Here is a 21,690-nt window from a genome sequence, read left to right as displayed (position 1 = left end):
AACAGGAACTGAATGTGATCGAAATGTGATGAGCAAAAGAAAGATTAGTGTCAAGATGGAGGCCAAGGTTGCGGGCAGTAAATGAAAAAGGGGGATGAGAAGGGGAAAACAGGACAAAAGGGGGAGAAACGGGCAGAGGAATAGTATTAGCAGGAAAAAGAGGACTACAGTCATAGATGGATTAAAGACAAGAAAGTGGTCCGACATCCAGATTTTGATAGAAGAGACAGGCAGAAAGGTTTGTGTGCATGGTATGTGTAAAAGAAGAAACAGATAGAAATAGTTGGGTGTCATCATCATAAAAGTGATGAGACACATTAAGAGAAGAGATCATTTTAGCCAAGAGAGCAAGAGGGATGTATAAAGAGAGAAAAGAAATGGGCCAAGAACAGATCCTTGTGGAACACCGTGCGAAGGAGGAAGGGAATCAGAGCAAACACCAGCCCAGGATACTGCTGAGTAAATGCAATTAGAGAGGTAAGATTGAAACCATGTGATAATAGAGCTAGAAAAACCAAAGGAGGAAAGAGATTGCAGAAGTAGTGTGTGATCGACTATATCAAAGCGTCGTATAAGTCCAACAGGAGTAGAATAGAAGAGTGTTTCGAATAGCAGGCAGAAAGAAGAGAGTCACAGAAGGAAAGAAGAGCAGTTGCCATGGAATGAAGGGGCCGAAAACCAGACTGGAAGCAAGGTAAAATAGAATTAAGAGTGACAAAGGAAGAAACGTGGGAGTTGACGAGACGTTCCAACAGTTTATAAAGGTAAGGAAGAAGAGAAATAGGAGAAAGTTAGAGGGAATGGCAGGATCCAAGGAGGGTTTTTTTCAGAACAGTAAGAATAATAGCATGTTGGAATAGAAGAGACTGGTAATGTAGGAATTGAGAGAAGGATAGATTTTAGAAATAAGAGTAGAAGGAACAGGATCTTTGGGAGAAGCAGTAGGATAAGCCTGAGAGGATAATAAGGAAGTATCAGAATTAGAGATAGTCACAAATGAAGAGAGAACCGCAGTAGAAGGGGAAAGGGAAACCGATCAAGAGGAAGGCAAAGAACTGGGAGAAATAGCAGAACAAAGAGAATTCACTTTAGAAGTGAAGACATTAGCAAAGTCAGATGCAGTAAGTGCGGAGAGAAGGGAGTGATCAGGCAGAGGGGGAGACAATAGACGAGAAAGGGATTGGGGAAAGACGGCGGTGGTGGGATGATTGAGAGTGCAAGAGATCAGAGTAATATAGACATTTAGAAGAAAGGAGTGCATCATCATATAGAGTATGATAAGAGGAGAAGGATGCACCATAAGACATAGACCGCGATCTATGCCAACGATGCTCCAGGCGACGGAGTGCCTTTCGCGTGGAGCAAAGATGAGGAGTAACACAGGGCTGGGAAGGCTTACGAGAAGGAAGATATTTATAGAGATGATATAGAGCATCGGGAGATGTAGAGAGGGAAGTGGAGAAAGCTGAAGCAGCATTGTCCATTGAGAGAGCTGAGAAAGTAGAATGGGATGGAAGAGTGGCATGATAGGAAGGGTATTGACAGTGCGAAGATAGCAACGGAAAAAGGAGTAGGAGTGTAGGGGTGTAAGCAAGTGTCAAGAACAGGAGGATAAATAGAGAAGAAAAGCAAATGATGTTCAGAGGAGTAAACGGGATAAACAGAAACATCAGAGGTAGACATAGAAGAAGTAAGAAAATAGGATCCAAAGAGGATCCAGAGATGTGAGAAGGATGAGTAGAAAGGTGGGGATATAATAAGAGCCAATAACAGTAAGAAATGGAGAGGCGGCATGAGTAGACGAGAGATGTAGATTAGTCACCCAGTAGTAAGAAAGAATTAGAGCAAGGAAGGACGACACTAAGTAAAGCATCAATGTCATCACAGAAAGTACAAAGGGGGACAGGAGGATGATAAATCAAAAGAAAGGTCACAACACAGGACTTCTGTAACCCCTGTCCCAATAACAAGCAGAATGTCTTCATATCTATTGTACCCTCTGGTGCAAGCTAATCTGTTGGCAACAGAGGAGAGCATAATCCTGTTTTCGAAGTGTTTGTGAGTGCAGTGTTGGCGGCCTTCGTCTGTGAGGTACAACAAATGCAATGTACATCTCCCTTGCTCACCTGACTTCATTTGGGAATATCTGATGACCTCAAATTGTCACTGTAATCACGTTTTCTTCTTTTTATAATGGATAAAAGGCGTAGCTTGAAAGCACACTCTGAGCAAGGCAAAGCACGCGAGGAAGCAGCGTTTCCAAGATGGCAGTTTAATACAAGGAGACAGAGGGTAAAACCGAACATGATTGCAAGGAGGGAAAGACTTGTTACTTTCATGAACCTTCGAGAATAGAAAATATAAGACAAGGAATCGAGGCTGAAGAACGCTGCATTGTGTGTCGGAGGAACCCGGGGCTCTCTCGCGTCAATAGTCTAGGCGGGGAGAATCGTTTGCCGCTGTGGTACTGCCATTGATTCCTATAACAAAGCAGCACCAGTGAAGTCAGAACAGCCGGTGAGTTGGGGAGACTGATATCGGTCTGTGTTGAAGTCAAGGTTACAAGCGGCAACATTGTATAATGAAAACTGAAGAGAACAGTGTATGGAAGCGTATTTGGCAAGCAACGCAAACACAATTAATCAGCAGATGAGTGATTGAACTTTGAAGCCAAGATATGATACTGTAGACAGAGTGGTCCGGCACCACGTGGGTGCTCATTTGAAAGTCTCTGTTGGGTATCCAGCTGAAAGGTGGCAAATGTGAAGAGTGAAAAAGAATTTTGAAATCAAAGTGGTCCTGCAACGGCTCAGGCAAAAACCCTGTGCATATTCGAAAGGCTTCGATACTTGCAGAAATCGTATGGGAACGTGGTCCGAGCCCGGCGGAGAGAGATCAGCTAAAAGCTTTTGGTTAAAGCAAGTTTGTGTAAAGTTAGGAAAATTGTGTTAAAAGGAATCTGAGCCCGATGAGGGGGATCCGAGATCTGAGCCCAGCTGAGGGGGATCCGAGATCTGAGCCCAGCTGTGGGGGATCTGAGATCTGAGCCCGGCTGAGGGGGATCCGAGATCTGAGCCCAACCGAGGGGATCTGAGATCTGAGCCTGACTGAGGGGTATCCGAGGTGAACCGTGAGTCACCTGAGAAGGAATACTTTACAAGAAATTAGACGAATAAATAAAGTACAAACATTGTGTTGAAAGGAACTGAGCCTGGCTGAGGGGGGGATCCGAGGTGAATAGCGAATTGCCTAAGAACTTGAACACTTGTGATAAGAAAGAAGAAAAGAACGTATTGTTTGGAGCATCAGGCCCTCTGAATGAAGAGACTTTGAAAAACAAAGAGACTTGGGCACGGAAGGCCCTGTTACTAATTTATTTATTTATATTTATATAGCGCGCAGACAGCCCAGGGGCATTGTGGCGCTGTTACTTGCAGGAACTTAGTTACAGGGGGTACAGGATTGGTAGCAGTCGTTGGCACATTATGATTGCTACAAACAGATTAGTCATTACAGCTCATGCATCTTTGGTTATTACATTACAGACAGTTTATTGGCAAACATGGTGCTGCGAGAGACCTTATGTGAAGAGGATGGTTTTCATAGCTTTCCGGAAGGCAATGAGGGAGGGCTCACCTCGGATTGTGGGAGGTAGGGCATTCCAGTGTGATGGTGCGAGATAAGGGAAGCTGGATCCTCCAGCTCTGGCTCTTTTTACTAGTGGCACACAGAGCATGTTGGTATATGGTGACCTGGTTGGCCTTGTGGAGGAGACGGGGTGGATTCTTTGTGAGAGGTAGACCGGGGCGGTGAGGTGGATGCACTTGTTGGGTCAGTGTCAGAGCTTTGAAAATGATTCTTTCCCTTATTGGTAGCCAGTGGGCTAGTTTTCTGGCCTCAGAGATGTGTTCTCTTTTCGTGATACCTTGGGCAGCGCGGAGGGCATTGTTCTGTATGATTTGTAGCCTTTCCAGGTTTTTGTTGGAAGTTCCTAGGAAGAGTACATTGCAGTAATCTAGCCTGGAGCCGGTGATTGCTCTGGCTATGTTTGTTCAATTCTCTTTGGAGAGGAAGGGTCTGACTGCGTTGATCAGTTTGGCGTGGTACGCAGCTGAGGAGGCTATTGCGTTGACTTGTCTGTCCATGGAGATGTTGGAATCCAAGTAGACACCAAGAGTTTTGACCGAGTCTGAGACAGGTATTTTAATGGAGTCAATGGTGAAATGACTGAATTGGGAATCTAGATTTTTTAGCGTGTCGGGGGAGCCTACCAGTAGGAGTTCGGTCTTGTCGGAGTTGAGGCATAGTCCATTGTCTGCCATCCAAGCTTGGATGGTGTTGTACAGGTTGTTGAGGGTCAGTGAGTCAGTGTCATAGTTGCCAGTGAGGGTGAGGAGGATCTGGGTCTCGTCAGCGTAGTTGGTGTAGGAGATGCCCATGGCGTCGAGGATGAGGAAGAGGGGTCGTGTGAAGATGTTGTAGAGAGTGGGGGAGAGGCGGGAGCCTTGGGGCCCACCACAGAGGATGATGGTGGGTGAGGCGGAGGCTAAGTCAGAGAATACTTGCATGGTTCTGTCTTGTAGGAAGGACGTGATCCATGCTGTGGCCTCAGGGGAGAATTTAGCGGTTGCAGAGAGGTGGTGGCATAGGACGCCATGGTCTACGAGGTCGAAGGCCGCTGATAGGTCGAGAAGTAGGAGAAGTGCTGGTTTGCCCATGTCTCTGGCGTCGTCCGTCTGGTTTTTCAAGTCAAGTAGCGTGGTTTCAGTCCCGTGTTTGGGGCGGAAGCCAGATTGTCGGAGACCTAGGAGTTTATTCTCTTCAATGAAATGCTGAACCTGCAGATAGGCTGCTTTGTCCAGTATTTTGAGGAGGAATGGGACAGTGGTGATGGGTCTATAGTTGTTAGGGGAGGTGGGTTCAAGAGTTGTTTTTTTTAAAAGAGGGCGGACCCAGGCTTCCTTGAGGGAGGCGGGGACTTTACCCGTGGCAAAGGATGCATTGACAAAGGCTGTCAGGAAAGGAGCTAGTGCTTCAGTGCAGTCCTTGATGAGGGTAGCTGGGTATGCATCACCTTTACAGTTAGAGGGTTTGATATTCCTCATTATGTTGATGTCTTTTTGCTGTATGGGTTTGAAAGAGAAATGTTGGGGGGGGGGTCGGAGGCTGGCGGGGGGACAGGGATGTGTGTGTTAGGCATGGCTTGTTTAGTGGCTAATATTTTCATTTGGAGGAGGTTCAGTTCGGCTTGCATGGCAGTTTGTATTTTGTCGCACCAGTCTTTGTCTTTGGTGAAATTCTGGGGGGCGGGAGTGGGCGTCTCTAGCTCCCTGAAGATAGCAAAGATTTCTTTAGTGCTAGATTGGGCCTCCGAGATTCTGGATTCGAAGGATTTAGCCTTTGCTTGGGTGATTGCGTTTTTGTATTTGGTAGAGAGGGCTTTGAAGATCATCTTATCTTTGTCCGAGTGGGATGTTTGCCATTGTGTGAGTGCAACCTTTTTCTTGTTGCGGAGTGTGACAAGATCTGGGGTGAACCAGGAGTTGGAGTGGGTGGTGGGTTTGGATTTGCGAGGTTTCAGTGGGGCAATGGAGTTGATGGCTCCTTTGATGGCACTGTCGTATGCTGTTGCAAGTATTTCTGGGTCTGTGGAGAAAGGAGGTCTGAAGGCTGGGCCTTGGAGGAAAGGCTATTCGTGAGCTGACTGGAGCTTCTTGCGAGGCAGGGTGGCAAGGGTTGGGGTGCCGGGGTGGAGGGGCTGGTGGTGGGGATGCTGAAGGTGATGATATGGTGGTCAGACCACGGGTGGGCGTGTTACCAGTGATGGTGAGTGGACAGTTGTACTGTGCAATCCAGTCGAGAGTTCGTCCCTGGGTGTGGGTAGGGCTGAAGATGGTGTTTTTGTAGCCTAGTGCCTTGAGGGCTGAGTCAAGGGATTTAGCTGCTGAGTCTTTGCAGTCAAGGATGCCTAGGTTGACGTCCCCAAAGAGAACGGCTTTAGAGTTCTTTTTAAGGTTGTCTGAAAGAAGGTGGATGAGAGAGGCTTGAAAGTCGCCTATTGGGCCTGGAGGGCGATAGACAATGTGAACAGCAATGGTACAGTGGGGAGAAAGGTTGATTTTGACTTGGAGGTAGTCACTGTTGTTGTGCAGGGATTTCTCCATCTTGCTAATGGAGAGAGAATCTCCGGCAATGATTGCTACACCTCCACCTTTAGAGAGGCGATCTTGTCTTGTGATGGAGTAGGCCAGAGGTAGTGCAAGGGAGAGTGCAGGACCAGAGGCTTCATGTAGCCAGGTTTCTGAGATCATGAGCAGATCAAGATCATGGGAGATTATGAGGTCATGGATGTCCAGAGCGTGAGCATTAACGGACCTGGCGTTGATCATGGCACATTTGAGATGGGGTTGTGTAACAGCTAGAGCGGGGGGGGGGAGCGAGGGAGAGGTGGTGGACACATGGAATAGCAATTGGCACACTAGCATTCAAAATGGTGGTAGACGATTTGCCTAACACAGATTTTGCATTGGGGGGCACATTTTCAGTGGTGGTGGACACACATGGAGTAGCAATTGGCACAGTAGCATTCAAAATAGTGGTAGAAGAATTGCACATCACAGATTTTACACTGGGGGGGCTCATTTTCAGTGGTGGTGGGCGGCTGTAGAAGCAGTAGACTTGTAAGTGGGGTCAAAAACTTCATTGGCCACTATATTGGCAGTCCTTGTATTGGCTGTGGGTTTAGAGGTTGGGCGGAGGAGTCTGGCCTTATTGGCAAATAGAGTGGGTTGCACGGTACGTGAGCATAGCCTGGTATTACTGGTGCTTGTGGGGATGGGCTGTGATATGACGGTGGCTTGCAGAGTACGGGCACGTAGTCTAAAGCGCCTTGTGGTAGGGCATGGATTAGTAGGTAGATCGCAGTGGTTGTGCTTCTTACCTTCCGGATGCAGCATAGGTTTGGGGCAGACGGTAGACGAGCAGCAAAGAGTTGCAAAGAGCACCGGAGGCCTTTCCTGACGGCCTTCCCAGCTGGGCTTTGCCTCTCGGTTCTCTCCCCCCTCCATATGAAGCAGTAGGGAAGGGGCGGGCTGGGGGAGCCGGCGAATCAGGGCACGGGCCCGCAAAGGAGATGTTGATTGCACTTTTAGTTGTTATTGCATCCATGGAAACGGGGGCCATTTTGTCTGGCCTCGATGGTGCTTCAGCACACGTGGCTGGAGCTGCAGACAAAGAGGAACACGTGGATGTTCCGAAGAGAAGATGCACAGCTGATTTAGCCCTCAGCTGATCGGTGATGCTTCGTGCTCGCTGCTGAGCTCCAAATAGCACCTGAGGCCTTTCCTGATGGCCTTCCCAGCTCGGCTTTGTTAATGATTGAACTGTATCCTCGTGCTACTTAAGCCAGTGACTGTGCTAAGCTCGAGTGCACCGCCTTGTCCTGTGCTGAAAACGTGGGAAAGGGAGGTGTGAGAAACGGGGGCCATTTTGTCTGGCCTCGATGGTGCTTCAGCACACGTGGCTGGAGCTGCAGACAAAGAGGAACACGTGGATGTTCCGAAGAGAAGATGCACAGCTGATTTAGCCCTCAGCTGATCGGTGATGCTTCGTGCTCGCTGCTGAGCTCCAAATAGCACCTGAGGCCTTTCCTGATGGCCTTCCCAGCTCGGCTTTGTTAATGATTGAACTGTATCCTCGTGCTACTTAAGCCAGTGACTGTGCTAAGCTCGAGTGCACCGCCTTGTCCTGTGCTGAAAACGTGGGAAAGGGAGGTGTGAGAAACCTGAAGGTGTCTCACCCGCTAGTCCCCGGGGGATCTGTCATCTAGATGGCCAGGATATGGCCATGACTTTTGGACGCAGCTCCTGGGGGTCGACCAGTGCAGGAGGATCACCTGGATGAGGGGTCTTTGGGGAGTGGAAGTGGGACACCAAGGGTGAGACGCGGTATCCCCTTCCCTATAACACCTTTTCCGCATCCTAGGATACCTGGGAACTTAGCCCTCCCCCCCCCCTTTCCCGACACAAACACTTTCTCACGGACAGCCCACCGTGAGCGACAACGGACTAACACCAGAGCCATATACCTGACATGTTCCAACACCATGGTCAGGAAAGGTCAGACAATTACAGATCATTACACACACCTGACGACCATCAGACTTCCCCACGCAGATAAAAGGCAGAGCACGCAAGCACACTTGGAGCGAGGCAAAACACACGAGGAGATAGCAGTTCCAAGATGGCAGTTTAATACAAGGAGAAAGATAACAAGACCAGAGAGGATCACAAGGAGGGAAGTACCCTTGGACTCTAAAGACCGTTACTTTTGTGGCTTTGGAATGTAAGAAAACCAAGACCAGGAACGAAGGCTGAGTAAAGCTGTGCATTGTGTCGGAGGTACTCGGTTGGGTGGGGGGTCTCTCACACATCGATAACCCAGGTGGGGAGGAGCGATTGCCGCCGTGGTACAGTTCGGGTCTGTAGCTTCGCTATTGCGGAAACATCTGGACAAGAACAAATTAACAACAAAATTTCAGCGTGCACGAACTGCCACTTGGCAAACATTTTCCATTCTCTAAATGAATCCTTCGAACTCTCAAGTCAAGCCTCAGATGAAGAGCTAGTTTAAGATCGAAACACGTGTCCGGCTGTCTTTTTCAAATAAACTCAAAACTTGAATTCCTACTTTGCAAAATTCTTGGCGTGGTGTGACTAGGACCCTCTTTCGCTCTAATGATACCAAACCAGCTTGTGTTTCGAATCAAGGTTGCAAGCAGCAACTGTGAATAAAGAGAGCAGTGTGCAAGGCGTTGGCGATGAGAGACGCAAATATAATTGGAAACTAAGAAGAGTAATTGGACTTTGCGAGGTCAAGCTAAGATACCATATGCAGAGTGGTCCGGCGCCACGTGGGCGCTCAATCGAAAGTCTCCGTTTGGTATCTAACTGATGCTCATTGTAGGAAAAGGAAGAATGAGACCAAAATGGCCATGCAGCAGGTCAAGTTAAACCATGTGCACATTCGAAAGTCTTCGATAGTTTAAAGTACATCGCCATTGGTCCAAGCCCAGCTGAGGGAGACTAATTGACGGTGATCTGAGCCCGGCAGAGGGGGGTCCAACCTGGAACTTTTGAGTTAAACTTTGGCTTTGAAGGGATCTGAGCCCGGCTCAGGGGGAACCAGGGTGAACACTCAAACTTTGTACATGCAAAATACCAAAGGGGCAATAATGTTTCCTTATTGTTTTGTGCGGCAGACCCTCTGAGTCAAGAGACTTGCAAGAAGAGGCTTGAACACAGAAGGTCTTGAACTGTGGAAACTGAACTGTATCCTTGTGCCGCAGAAGCCAGAGTGTGTGCTTTGCTCGAGTGGGCCTGCCTTGCCCCGTGCTGAAAACGTGGGGCAGGGAGGCCGAGCATCCTGACCTATCATTTTGTGAACACTTGTTTCTTTTGACTAAGGTTACCACACATTATTTGTAAATTAGTGGTAAGGATTGGCAATAGTTTTTTTCTTTTTTAGTATAGGCCCTTCTTATTTGACAAGACTCCACTAGGACTGCGTTATATTATTTGATGGTCGTAGCTTGCTCCCATCTGTAGATATACATTTAGATGGGCGTTTATCACACCCTGGCGAAAGTTCAATAAACACCCTTGAACTGTGGTCACTTGTCTGTCTTCCTAACACGGCCAACAGCCTGAACATCCTGACATATCATTTTGTGAACATTTCTTTCTTTTTCGTAACATTGTTTCCCACACTATTTGTATTTAGGAGTAAGGTTTGGCAATAAGTTTATTAGTATAGGCCCTTTTATTCTGACAAGACACTACGAGGACTGCGTTATTATTATTTGATGGTCGTAGCTTGCTCCCATCTGTAGATTTAGGATTTTTGAGGTTCAATAAACACCCTTGAACTGTGGTCATTTGTATCTGTCTTACTGTTGATACCATGACTTCCTTACAGTATATTCTAAGTAAAACCAGCTGAACAAACTTTTGACAGCAACACTTTTACTTCTAGATACTTTTTTAATCATTTATAATGATGATCCTCCAAAAAGATGCAATGAAGAAAGGGATTTATGTTCTGACCAGTGAGAGGTGGTTGTTCCAGCTTGTCATATAGCTTAGTAAGTTATCTGCACTTCTTAAATGTGAGTGTGAACTGCAGGTCACATGTCCAGTCATAGAATAGCTGAATCAACCTTTTATGCTCCCGAGATGGATACAATTAGTACTATTTAATTGGATAATGGAAAGTTATGTTTTACTCCTATCTCATATCCACTTTTCTCCATGCACTTGAGAAATGGAACCTGCAGGGTTGGGTTAGTTAACAGGCTTTTGTAGAGCAAACACCTCTTTTAAAAAAAAAATAAGATTGTTTTTGGGAGCTAGTGCATGCTTGGTCTCACCCTTACAGACTCCGCACATGTAATTCCCTTTCTCCACACTTATGGGATTGCATACCACTACACCAGTAAGACTTATCGTCTACTTTCTTGATTTTCTCTTCTAATTTTCCCTTGGATTCTTGTTGGCCTTCAAAGCAAATTATCATCCTATTTCTTCAGGTCCTTCAGGCTCAAGGAGAGAATTATTTTAAAACCCCTTCCCCCTCTGTGGCCTCCAAGTTATTCCTCCACCAAACGAAGCAGGTAAATTGCATTCTGTTTTCTGCCCAGCACCCCACTCTGATGGTAATAATAATTTAATAATTTGGCATTTATATAGCGCTACAAACCCTGAAGTATCTGAGCGCTGCTTATTATTACCCACGGTGTGTGGTGCTCATTTATCGACCTCGGAAGGATGAAAGGCTGAGTTTGGCCCCGCCGGGATTCAAACCTGCGTTAGCAGACTCTGCACCGATGTCAAAGCGAGCGCTCTACTCGCTGTGCCACTTGACCGGTACTTGGTACTTTCGTTAGTGTCATTAGTTTGAGAAGGTTCTATCTGGTTCTAGGTCAGTCAGACGTGGGCGACCCAAGATTCCCTCCTCGGGGGATAGCACAGTCCTACAGGCTCAGAGCCTATCAGGGTCTTCTACCAAGGGTGGCCATGAAGGGATGCCCCATCCTCCTAAAGTAATGTTAGTGGATAAAACCAGAGGCTCTGTTCCTGAAAGAATGCATTCTCCGACCAATGTTCTCCTCAGTTTCCTCTTAAAGAAAAGGAAAGCTCCACAATCAATTAATATGAAGGGCACTCTAATGGAATATTTAGTAGTGTGCTTACTCATAGAATTTATCAAATCATATATTCATTATCATAAAATAAATTGTATTAAACATATATGCACTAGATCCTAAAAACATGTATAAAAATATACAGTTAAAAACATACAATTAACGTTATCTTACACCATATTTAAGACCCAAAAAAGATGACACTGTTCACTTTCTTATTCACAGATTTTGTAAGTTAAATACACGTAATGTGCAAATTCTTGTTCATTCATAAGCCCGACTTGTCCAAGTTTCTGTCAGTCAAGCTTTAATATGCTGGACATTCATCAGGGGCTGACAGATTTTGTATATGTTTTGTGTTTACTGAATTCAGTGCATACCCATCTACCGTGATCCCTTGAAATAGAAAAAACGCATTAATTTGATTACTTAAACTCCCAGTGACTTTCTTGTAACATCATCAGTAATCCCTTAGACACACAATATGGTAAATTAATGCTCCATATCGTACCACGGGTTGTCAGAAACTTTCTTTACGACCACTTTCAGTGTTGACAACGCTCCCAGATGTAATGCTTGGGCGTGCTTCAAATAACACCACAACGCTATTCTGCAGAAAAACAGACCTAAATCTTTTTACTCAAACTATCCACAATGTGACATGTAATTACTCCAAACACACTACCTATGTCAATCTATATTCAAAAATGGAGCAAGCGGGAGGGAGAGACTCACCTCTACTTGCCCAGAGACAGCATTGACAATCTATATGTGTCCATGTTGTTAAAATGCCATTGTCTTTGGTTCTACGCATGGTAAGGGTGACCTAAAATAGGAAGAATACAGTAAGTATTTAGGTTGTATGGGGTAGGGCCCAAATTGGCCTTCCACTCTCCCTCTTTCCTATTTCTAATATAATGAGGCAGACCTAACCTTACTTACTTGAAACAGTTACTTAATAGCATCTGATCACTTCTTCTCTGTTTCTTCACTCACATGGCTATCATCCACCAGTTAGACCGCTGTGTACTAAGTTTAAAACGGCATCGCGTGATGTTGCCACGCCTAATGCGACCGTGATGACGACACTGCATTGCACGTGGAGGTAATTACATCATTGCATCTGCATATTGCAGTGGGTCTCCTTAAGGCTTAAGGACTACTATCCCCAACTCCATCTTGATCTAGTAAGATGTGACCCCCACACCAGTGCATTGACCCGCTCTGCCAGCCATAAATATCCAATCAGTCCAACATTTTGCTCCATTCTTTCATTAGGAATTTAAAGTAGCCTGCATCCTTATTTTATTATTGTATAATATAGTCTCTACAAAAACTCAGGCAGCATACCTCTTAGTACACATCTTCTCCCTCATTATAGAGTACACATATTTCCATAGACATAATCATAATACTCATGAAGCATCACTGTCAAAGCATTCTCGCCTGGTAGGCCAGACCAAATGCAGATGATGAAGCTTCTGATGCATAGATGTCATAGAATGTTCACATAGTGGGTCTCATTTCATTACATACTGAGATTAGCGAGACTGAAAAACAGCAGCTGCTCGTCACATTTTTCATCTTTTTTAGGTCACGTTATGCCACTCTATGGACTCATTCAGTCCTACTAAATGACTTTTGGTCAGAAAGATCAATTTCTGTTCGAAATTGAGGTGTTTTTTATTGACATCCTCCTGAGAAATTCCTCTAAGCTTTGTATGGACCACCCACTGCAAGTCCAGAATGGTGTGCCCTTTTTTTATATAATGTTTTACCATGGGTGCTTGCTCAATCCTATTTTTATTGCAGCTCCTGTGTTCTATTAGTCTCATTTTACATTTTCTGTTTGTCTTGTCTCGGGAGGATAACTCTGGGTCAACGTGCTCGCCTTGGAAGCAAGACGACACAGAGCAACACAGGTTCGATCCCCGGGTCCACGCTTAGAAACCTCCTGGGTATTAAGTGCATTATAAATAACCTATCATATCATATCTTTCAAATGTAGAAACGTTTGCATGGGCAGGTAATCAAATAGGACATTCATAGAGTTACAATTGGTGTGTTCCCTCATTTCCCACTCGTTGTCAACCCAATATTCGTAGTCCTTGTCTTTTTGGTAAATGGACACATAATACAATTGCCACAAGGGTGGTGCCCTACTACCGGTGGGAGCCCCCACAAGGTGCCTTGTTTTAGCCTACTTTCTTATCTGATCGCAACATCATTCCTCATTATCATGCTTCTGATGTTGGTACTCTTCTTGAATGCCATCATTGGCATTGGCATTGATTTAGGGAGTGTTTTCTTCCAATTCCTATTCATAACATTCCTTATTTTTTAGAATAAATTGCTAACAGTACTGACAAAGACTAGTTTAGCATACTCTCTTTCATTGGGTTGTTGTTCTAGAAAAGGCTTTCTATTATTATTGAATGCTTTCTTAACAGATTGCTTCACTAGTTTCTTCGGATAACCTCTATTCAAGAGTTTGTCAGAGAGTTTATTCGCTTCATCGTCATAGGCATTTCTTGTACTGCTATTGTGCTTGAGGTGAAGGAATTGCCCAAAGGGTAAATTGTCCCTTATATGTTGGGAATGCTGGCCATTATAATGTAACAACGCTTTATTATCTGTGGCCTTTGTAAAAAATCTAACCACTTACTCTTACTCACTGGATACCCTGCTCCATGCGCCTCCTCACGCTTCCGTTGCTTTCAGCTCTGGGCCCCCTTACATTGGGACTCCTTACCTCTTTCTATCTGCTCCATTCCCACCTACTCATCCTTCCGCACCTCCTTAAAAGCCCTGCTTCTCCACTCCCCCTCTGATTTTTCTTTCCTACCTTCTCACCTCTCCAACTCCCCTTCCCTTCCCATCTCCTTTCCCTCCCTTCCCCTTCTTCTTGCACCCATTCATCTCAACTCAGTTATTTGTAACCTCCTACCTACCTCCTCTCCCTCTCCCCCTCCACCTAGGTAAATTGTTCTACATACTGTCTCACTGGTTTACTTCATGATTGTATGTATGCTTCTTTCATTATTGTACCTTGTTATACTGTAAAGCGCTTTCAATTAAAGCACTATATAAACCCAGTAAACATAAAAAAATCTAACCAACAAGATCCCTTCAGCGTGAAAGATGGTAATATCAAGATAATTGACTTCAGAATTGCACATTGTTGTAGTACATTTCAAATATCTATTTTGAGCATTCAGCCAATTCACATATTCCATAGCTTCTCTGCCCCCATAGCTGTCCAGGCTCAGAACCTGGAAAACCTGTATGTGAACATGTTCGAAGAAACTGTTGTGTACTCAGGAATCAACTCCTACAGAGGCCACATAAAGTGTTGGCTTAGTTATATTGACAACATATTTGTATTGTGGTCGTGGACACAAAGAGAAGCTACAGAATATGTGAATTGGCTGAATGGTTAAAATCTTCGAGGAACAGGCCTAGGCCACCTCGAAATATAAGAAAAGTGGCCATGCAACGGTCGATGACGAGCATAAGGCCAAGAATAAATCCTGCGTGCCCTCGGGCCCGGGTCATAAGCCTGAGACTCCAAGAGTGTCTTCGAGTACTCGACGAGACAAGAAATCGTTGAAGAAACAGTCGAGTCGAGGGTCGAGTCCCTCGAAGCACAAGTGCAAAGTCAAGTCGTCGATTCCATTGATACCACTGACGTCGACGCCATCAGCGCTGATACAAAAAACATTGACGCTAATTGTACATTCATTGACGACTTTGCCTCAAAAAAGCCAGGAAATGGTTTTTAAACCTCTACCAACAAAGGATTTTTGCAGGTCCTTGACATCAATACATGAGGGATATGAAACATCTGATGAAACCCCTCTGCGTGGTCTTCAATTGGATACCCCCAGTATTCATAAGTAAACTAATGTCCCTGAATGTTTTATTTTAGAAGAGACCAGGGCTAGGGAACTACATGACACCCTACAGACAACTAGTGGAGTAGACACCTCCCCAGAGCTAGATTTTGGTAAACCAGACCCGGCTGATCATATGGATGCATCATACAGAAGCCTAATGTCCAGAGTGGTAGAATTCCTAGGATGGAGTAGAGCAGCTCCTGCATTTGCACAAGACGACCTTACAGATATATTAGACAGAGGTACTCATTATGACCCTATACTTTTTATGTGGCACTCCAAAAAAGGGTTTCTGCAAACTGGCAGGCTCCAGAGTCCAGCCCTGCAGTAAACAAACATCTGACAAAAAGAATACAGGCCATCCAGTAGCAACCCTGGCTACCTGTCAATACATCAGACTCCGGAAAGTCTAGTAGTGCAAGCAGCTACATCTGCCTCCAAGCAAACTGTCTGCCCAACCATACCCCCCCTGATAGGGGTGACAAACGCGTTGACTGTTGAGCAAAGAAAGTCTTTTCTGCTAGCATTGTGTCTTTAAAGTCTGCTAATTCTACATGTGCCCTTGCAAAGTTCATATTCACTTTGTGTGACTGCATAGCGATGGTGGCTGATCACATCCCTGAAGGTGAGGAAAGAGACGGCTTCATGAACCTGATAAGGGATGGCAAGGAGACCGTGTGACTCTCTGCAATCCGGTCTTTACACTACGGACAGCGTCAGCAGGGCCATGGCGGCAAGCATTGTCATATGCAGATTTTCATGGTTGAGAAAGTGGTATTAGCCTATTTGACCTAAAACAATTGACATAATGACCAATTTGGTCAAATTTTGCATGGGTGAATTGGCCTTCGGGTCGCATATATTGCAAAATACCAACCCTGGAGAGTGGGGGCTGCGGGTGTGTCCCCCACTCCCCATGTTTGGTATTTTGCAATTTTGCTGGTGTGGGGTGTCCCCCTTTTCCTTATAATTGGAGGCGGGAGACCAAACAAAACACATGTGCTTTTAAATTGGGCCCTGAGCAAATTAATTTGCCGTCAGTTTGCTGCAGTCAAAATAAATTCGGTCAAACATACCCAAACAGAGGAAGTCAGGATTTGCACCTGATGTACAATCCAGACTTCTTAACATGCCTTTTGATGGCTCCCATTTATTTGAAATAAGTCTGACAAAACCCTTGAAAAGCTGCCGACCTCAAAGGCGGCAGCCAAGTCCTTATGTTCTGCCGTCAGGCAGCCACAGCCTTTTCATCCCAGCGGATCATCTTGGAGGGGTAGGTCTTTTCGCTACTACTCCTCAGTTGGAAGAGCGAGAGAACAGGCTGGTCAAAGAGGACAGAGAAGATTCCCTTGTGATGGACGAGGGAGAGGTGCAAAGCCTGCCCAAGCAGCAACGTCTTTACTATCAGCTGCTGTTTCAGCCGCCTCAAAACCACTCTGAGGTCTTGACTCACGACACCCCGGTGGGAGGCAGACTGTCACTGCATCTGAAAGAATGGCATGGTATTACTTTGGATGCATGGGCACTGGAAACAGTAGCCCACAATTACTACCTCCTCTTTATACAGAGACCTCGGTATAATCCACCAGGAAGCCATTTACTAAATGTTCCAGATCCATTCCTGTTGCTGGACATTTTGACGCTGCTAGAGAAAGGAGCTATAGAACCAGTACCTGTGATGGAGAAGAACAGAGGATGGTATTGTCCCTATTTCCTAATCCCCCAGAATGACGGAGGACTGAGACCTATATTGAACTTGAGATACTTGAATAAGTTCCTCAGGAAGGACAAGTTCAAGATGGTCACACTTTATCAGATTCTTCAGGCCCTCCAACTCCAGGATTGGATGGTATCGTTGGACCTTCAGGATGCCTACTTTCATGTGCCAATCCATCACAAGCACAGGAAGTACCTGAGGTTCGCCATTGGCGGTTCTCATTATCAATTTCGAGTTCTGCCATTCGAGCTGACCTCCTCCCAAGGATTTTCACCAAGTTAATGGCAGTGGTGGCAGCGAGTATCAGGAGAGGGGGGATTCATGTCTACCCCTACCTGGACGATTGGCTGATCAGGGCATGTTCACCCGAACAGGCCCAGGAACATCAGTCTCACCTGCCACTCCCTCCACAGACTGGGCTTCTGTCATGATGCCTACCTCTAAGGAGCCAGGCCGGGCCCAGCAACCCCAGAGACAGACATCATTTTTCCCAGGGAAGTCTCAGCGGGCCCAAGTCGGGGCCCTTTGGACTCAGTCCTGGCGCCTTAGGCGCCAGGCTCATAGCGGACCCCAGTCCTGGCGCCTTAGGCGCCAGGCTCATAGAAGAGGATATGTGTTTAAGTGCTTGGGTGCACACTTACCTGATGCAGACCTTGCTGCTTCATCCAGGCCCTCTTGAGGCCTGAATGGGACTACTTAGCCTGTAGGACTACTTCACCACCCGGGCGTGGTCGGGGAAGGATACATACCTGATTGGTGGAAGGATACATACCAGGAACTTCTTCCAAGGCTACTTAAACCCCACCCGAACAGCCACACATGCTTCGCGTTGTTCTGCACCTAGCAGCTGGACGCTCACCGTGTCAGCTCCTGCATCCTGACTTCAGCCACGCCTGCCAGCACCCTGGAACACCTGCAAGGGGAGAAAGGAAGAGAATAGGAGAAGAAAAGCCCTTACCTGCTAAATCTGCATCCCGGAGTCATTTCTCCAACGGCCCTGAAAAGGAAGACATCATTTTAAAGGCATTTCGTTTCGATCGCTGCAGCGCTGCATTTCACTCACCTTTGCAAGGCGCTTCCATCTTCAGCACCGATCTTCCGGATTCAGCTACGCCCCGGCGCCTAGAGGAAAAAAGACAAGAACAAAGGTGAGAGGGAGAAAAGGAATAAGGAAAGCTCAGTTTCCTTTTAAGTCTTACCTGTTGGATTATTCCCACTGCATTTCGGGTCCTGCCGCTTTCTGGCATCTCCGGACCCCGGCCCCTATGGGGAAAAAAGACAAAGACATTGAATGAGCGAATGCAAAGACATTACCTGAGCGCTCATCCAGAACTGTTTCACTTCGGGTCGGCGCCATATCTCCGGCACTCCGAACCCCGGCCCCTAAGGGGAAAAAGACATAAGCATTAGCGCTTGCTGCAATTAGACAACGAACATTATTATTAAGCTTGAACTTTTGAACAGAACTTTTACAGCGCCTTACCTGAACAGTCAAGCTTACCTGAACTCCCATCAATCCTCAATCCAGTGAAGTAACTGGGTTTCAACGCGCCCCTGCATCAGAAGCAGGATGGAGAGCTCATCCTTCCAAACCCTAAGGTGAGGCTTCACGGGGAATCGTGGAGGGTTGGAAGGGAGTGGGAGGCTTGAGCATTCTTCCACAGTTGGTAATACTCCCTTTTCACGCACAGGAGGGTATCCAACGAGCCAGGGAAGCCAGAATAGAGGGGCCCTTCCTGTCCATCTCCAGAGTTCTGCGCCTTCGACGCCGCGCCTCCGTGGGAACCAGGTGAGCGTTACAGAACGCGAAGCCTTACCACAATTTCCCACCTGGGCGCTATGGAGACTTCCGAGACAGATCAGCTGGCCCATCTTTTAGGGGAATTACGGGCAGAAGTGCACTCAGCCCGCCAGGAGACTAATGCTCTCAGAAGGGAACTAATCCTATCCAAGGAAAGAACTGATGATCTGGCCAAAAGGTTATTGCAGGGCCAGGCAGAGCACACTCCTTTACCTGTTTCCGGAGATATTTCTACAACAATGGGTTCGAATAACCCGGTACAAATCAATCTGCCTGGACACATGCCTTTGGCCCCGCCGGAACGTTTTGCGGGGGATCCCAAGAAATATGCCGTTTTTATGAACCAATGCCGTTTACACTTTTTATGCAGGCCCGGGGCCTTCCCCAACGACCAGACCAAAGTAGCCTTTGTACTATCTTACCTCAGTGGCTGTGCTGCCGAGTGGTCTATTCCATTGGTAAATCAGGATGATCCCATTCTCCGGGATTTCCAGGGCTTCCAGGCCAGCATGGAAAGATTGTTCGCTCGACACTCGCAGGGACAGGCCCTTGACAACGAACTGCTATCCTTACGACAAGGTAATCAGGATCTTTTGTCCTATATCGCCACCTTTAATAGACTAGTTGTGGAAACCGGATGGCCTGAAAATAAAAGGATCACATTGTTTTCATCGCGGCCTGCGCGGAGAGCTTAAAGATGTTATAGCTCAGATAGTAGATCCACCCCAGGCCTGCGCAGACTACATAGACTTAGTGGTTCAACTTGATCACAGAGTTCAAAATAGAAAAGCAGATCGGCTCAAGTATGAAACCAGAGTACCTATCAAGACCCACGTTAACTCCAAGAGTACTGACGTTTCCGAACCTATGCAAATTGGCAGTGTTAAAGGACCATTAACGCAGAAGGAACGAGAGAGAAGGCGACAAATGCAACTTTGTCTGTATTGCGGAACTTCCGGTCACTTTCTTCAAAGTTGTCCAGTTAAACCACCCAAGAAGGTGGTTGGAGCCACTGATAACGAGTTATTGACACCTGGTCCGGGAAACGACCTAGCCCGACAAGTGTAGGGGTCCGCTTGCCGAGCTTGAAAACAAACTCTTTGACCTCGCATTTTGTCATGCCAATGGTGCTTGTGAACCCAAAACAGCCTCAGCAGTTGCATGCTATAAAAGCATACATAGACAGTGGAGCTATTGGAAATTACATAGACCGTGAATTGGCTTCCAGGATTAAGCTTCCTCTCCGCCCGAAAGTAACCCAAGATGTAATTACTACAGTTGATGGAACCGAAATAGCCTCAGGGCCTGTAACGCATTCCACAGTTAAAATCACTCTGGTGGGTCAGGACGGACATCGGGAAGCAATCGTGTTTGATGTGATCAAGGCCCCACAATTTCAAGTACTTCTTGGAATCCCTTGGTTAGAAACACATAATCAGAGAATAGACTGGCGAGCAAAGAAGATAACTTTTCCTGATTGTGAACCAACCTGTTACCCAAGGAATCCAGCTATGGGTCTAGCCTCTGTAACTTCCACCCCTGTACAGCTACCATCTGAATACCAAGAATTCCAAGACGTTTTTCAGAAAGAGCAGGCTAACACCTTACCTCCCCATCGATCTTACGATTGCCAATGCACAACTACCTTGTAGTAGGATTTATGCTCTTACTGAACCTGAGAACCTGCATTTGCGCCAGTATTTGGATCAATACCTGGCCAATGGTTTCATTCGCCCATCAAAGTCACCAGTCTCTTCCGCTTTGTTCTTCGTACCTAAAAAGGAAGGAGACCTTAGGGCCTGTATTGACTACCGCGCCCTAAATCAGATAACGATTAAGAATCGTTACCCTTTGCCCCTGATACCTGAGCTTATCGACCAAGTAAAAGATGCTCGTGTGTACACCAAGCTAGATCTCCGAGGAGCTTACCACCTGGTACGTATAAAAGAGGGCGACGAGTGGAAGACTGCATTCCGCACCAAATTTGGGCTCTTCGAATATCAAGTAATGCCCTTCGGTTTGTGCAACGCACCTGCCGCCTTTCAGTACTTCATGAATGATGTTCTTCGGGAACTTATTGATGTTTGTGTCATCGTTTATATTGACGACATCCTGGTGTATTCCTCCTCAGAATCTGATCACAGAAACAATGTTAGGGCAGTTCTTGAGAAATTGCGCCAGCACAAATTATTTGCCAAGCTCGAAAAATGCGTTTTTCATACCACAGAAGTGGAGTTTCTCGGATTCATCCTGACACCTCAAGGAATCCGAATGGACTCGCGGAAAGTGGACGCCATTCTCAAATGGCCATCTCCTAGCTCTGTGAAGGGAGTGCAAAGCATGCTTGGCTTTGCCAATTTCTATCGAAGGTTCATCCCGGAATTTTCTCGAACTGTTCAACCCATCACAGCTCTCCTAAAGAAAAACAAACGCTTTGAATGGACTCTTGAGGCTGAACAAGCCTTTCAGGACCTGAAAACCAAATTCACCTCTGCACCTGTATTGAAGCACCCGCGCCCAGATCTCCCTTACATCGTGGAAACCGATGCATCCAGTTCGGCCATTGGAGCTGTCCTGTCGCAAAGAGACCCAGAAACTAACCAACTACACCCTGTAGCCTTTTGGTCCAGAAAATTCTCTCCACCTGAATTCAATTACGCAATTACCGACAAAGAACTACTGGCTATTAAATCAGCTTTCAAGGCTTGGCGTCACTATCTTCTCGGTGCAAGACACACCATCACCGTAATTACGGACCACAGAAATTTGCAGTATTTAAAGACGGCCAAAGCTCAATCTTCGCGACAACTCCGATGGGCTTTATTCTTTGCGGAATTTGATTTTGTAATTACCTATCGCCCTGGCTGCAAGAATGGTAAGGCAGATGCCTTATCCCGGATAGGCATAGAAGAACCCAATTCGAGTTTAGAACCTGTGCCAATCATACCGGAACAAAGAATTCTGGGCTTGACTTAATTGCAAACCATTGAGGACATCCAAGCTCAAGTAAAACAGCTTTTTGACTCTTCTGCCTTACTGGAATGGAGTCAAAAGGGTCCTCACTACACCGTTAAGG

At 46.2% G+C, this 21,690-nt stretch overlaps 1 protein-coding gene across 2 annotated transcripts in view; it reads left to right on the top strand.

The window, feature by feature from the left end:
* Positions 1 to 21,690, top strand: part of ARMC2 (armadillo repeat containing 2) — a 948,787-nt gene that overhangs the window by 883,319 nt on the left and 43,778 nt on the right. The gene's annotated exons all lie outside the window — the stretch shown is intronic.

This window comes from Ambystoma mexicanum, chromosome 4p (genome assembly GCF_040938575.1).
Source record: "Ambystoma mexicanum isolate Mex_15411 chromosome 4p, UKY_AmexF1_1, whole genome shotgun sequence".
Taxonomy (NCBI): Eukaryota; Metazoa; Chordata; class Amphibia; order Caudata; family Ambystomatidae; genus Ambystoma; species Ambystoma mexicanum.
Note: the sequence above shows the minus strand (reverse complement) of the source record. Positions and strands in the feature narration are given on the sequence as shown.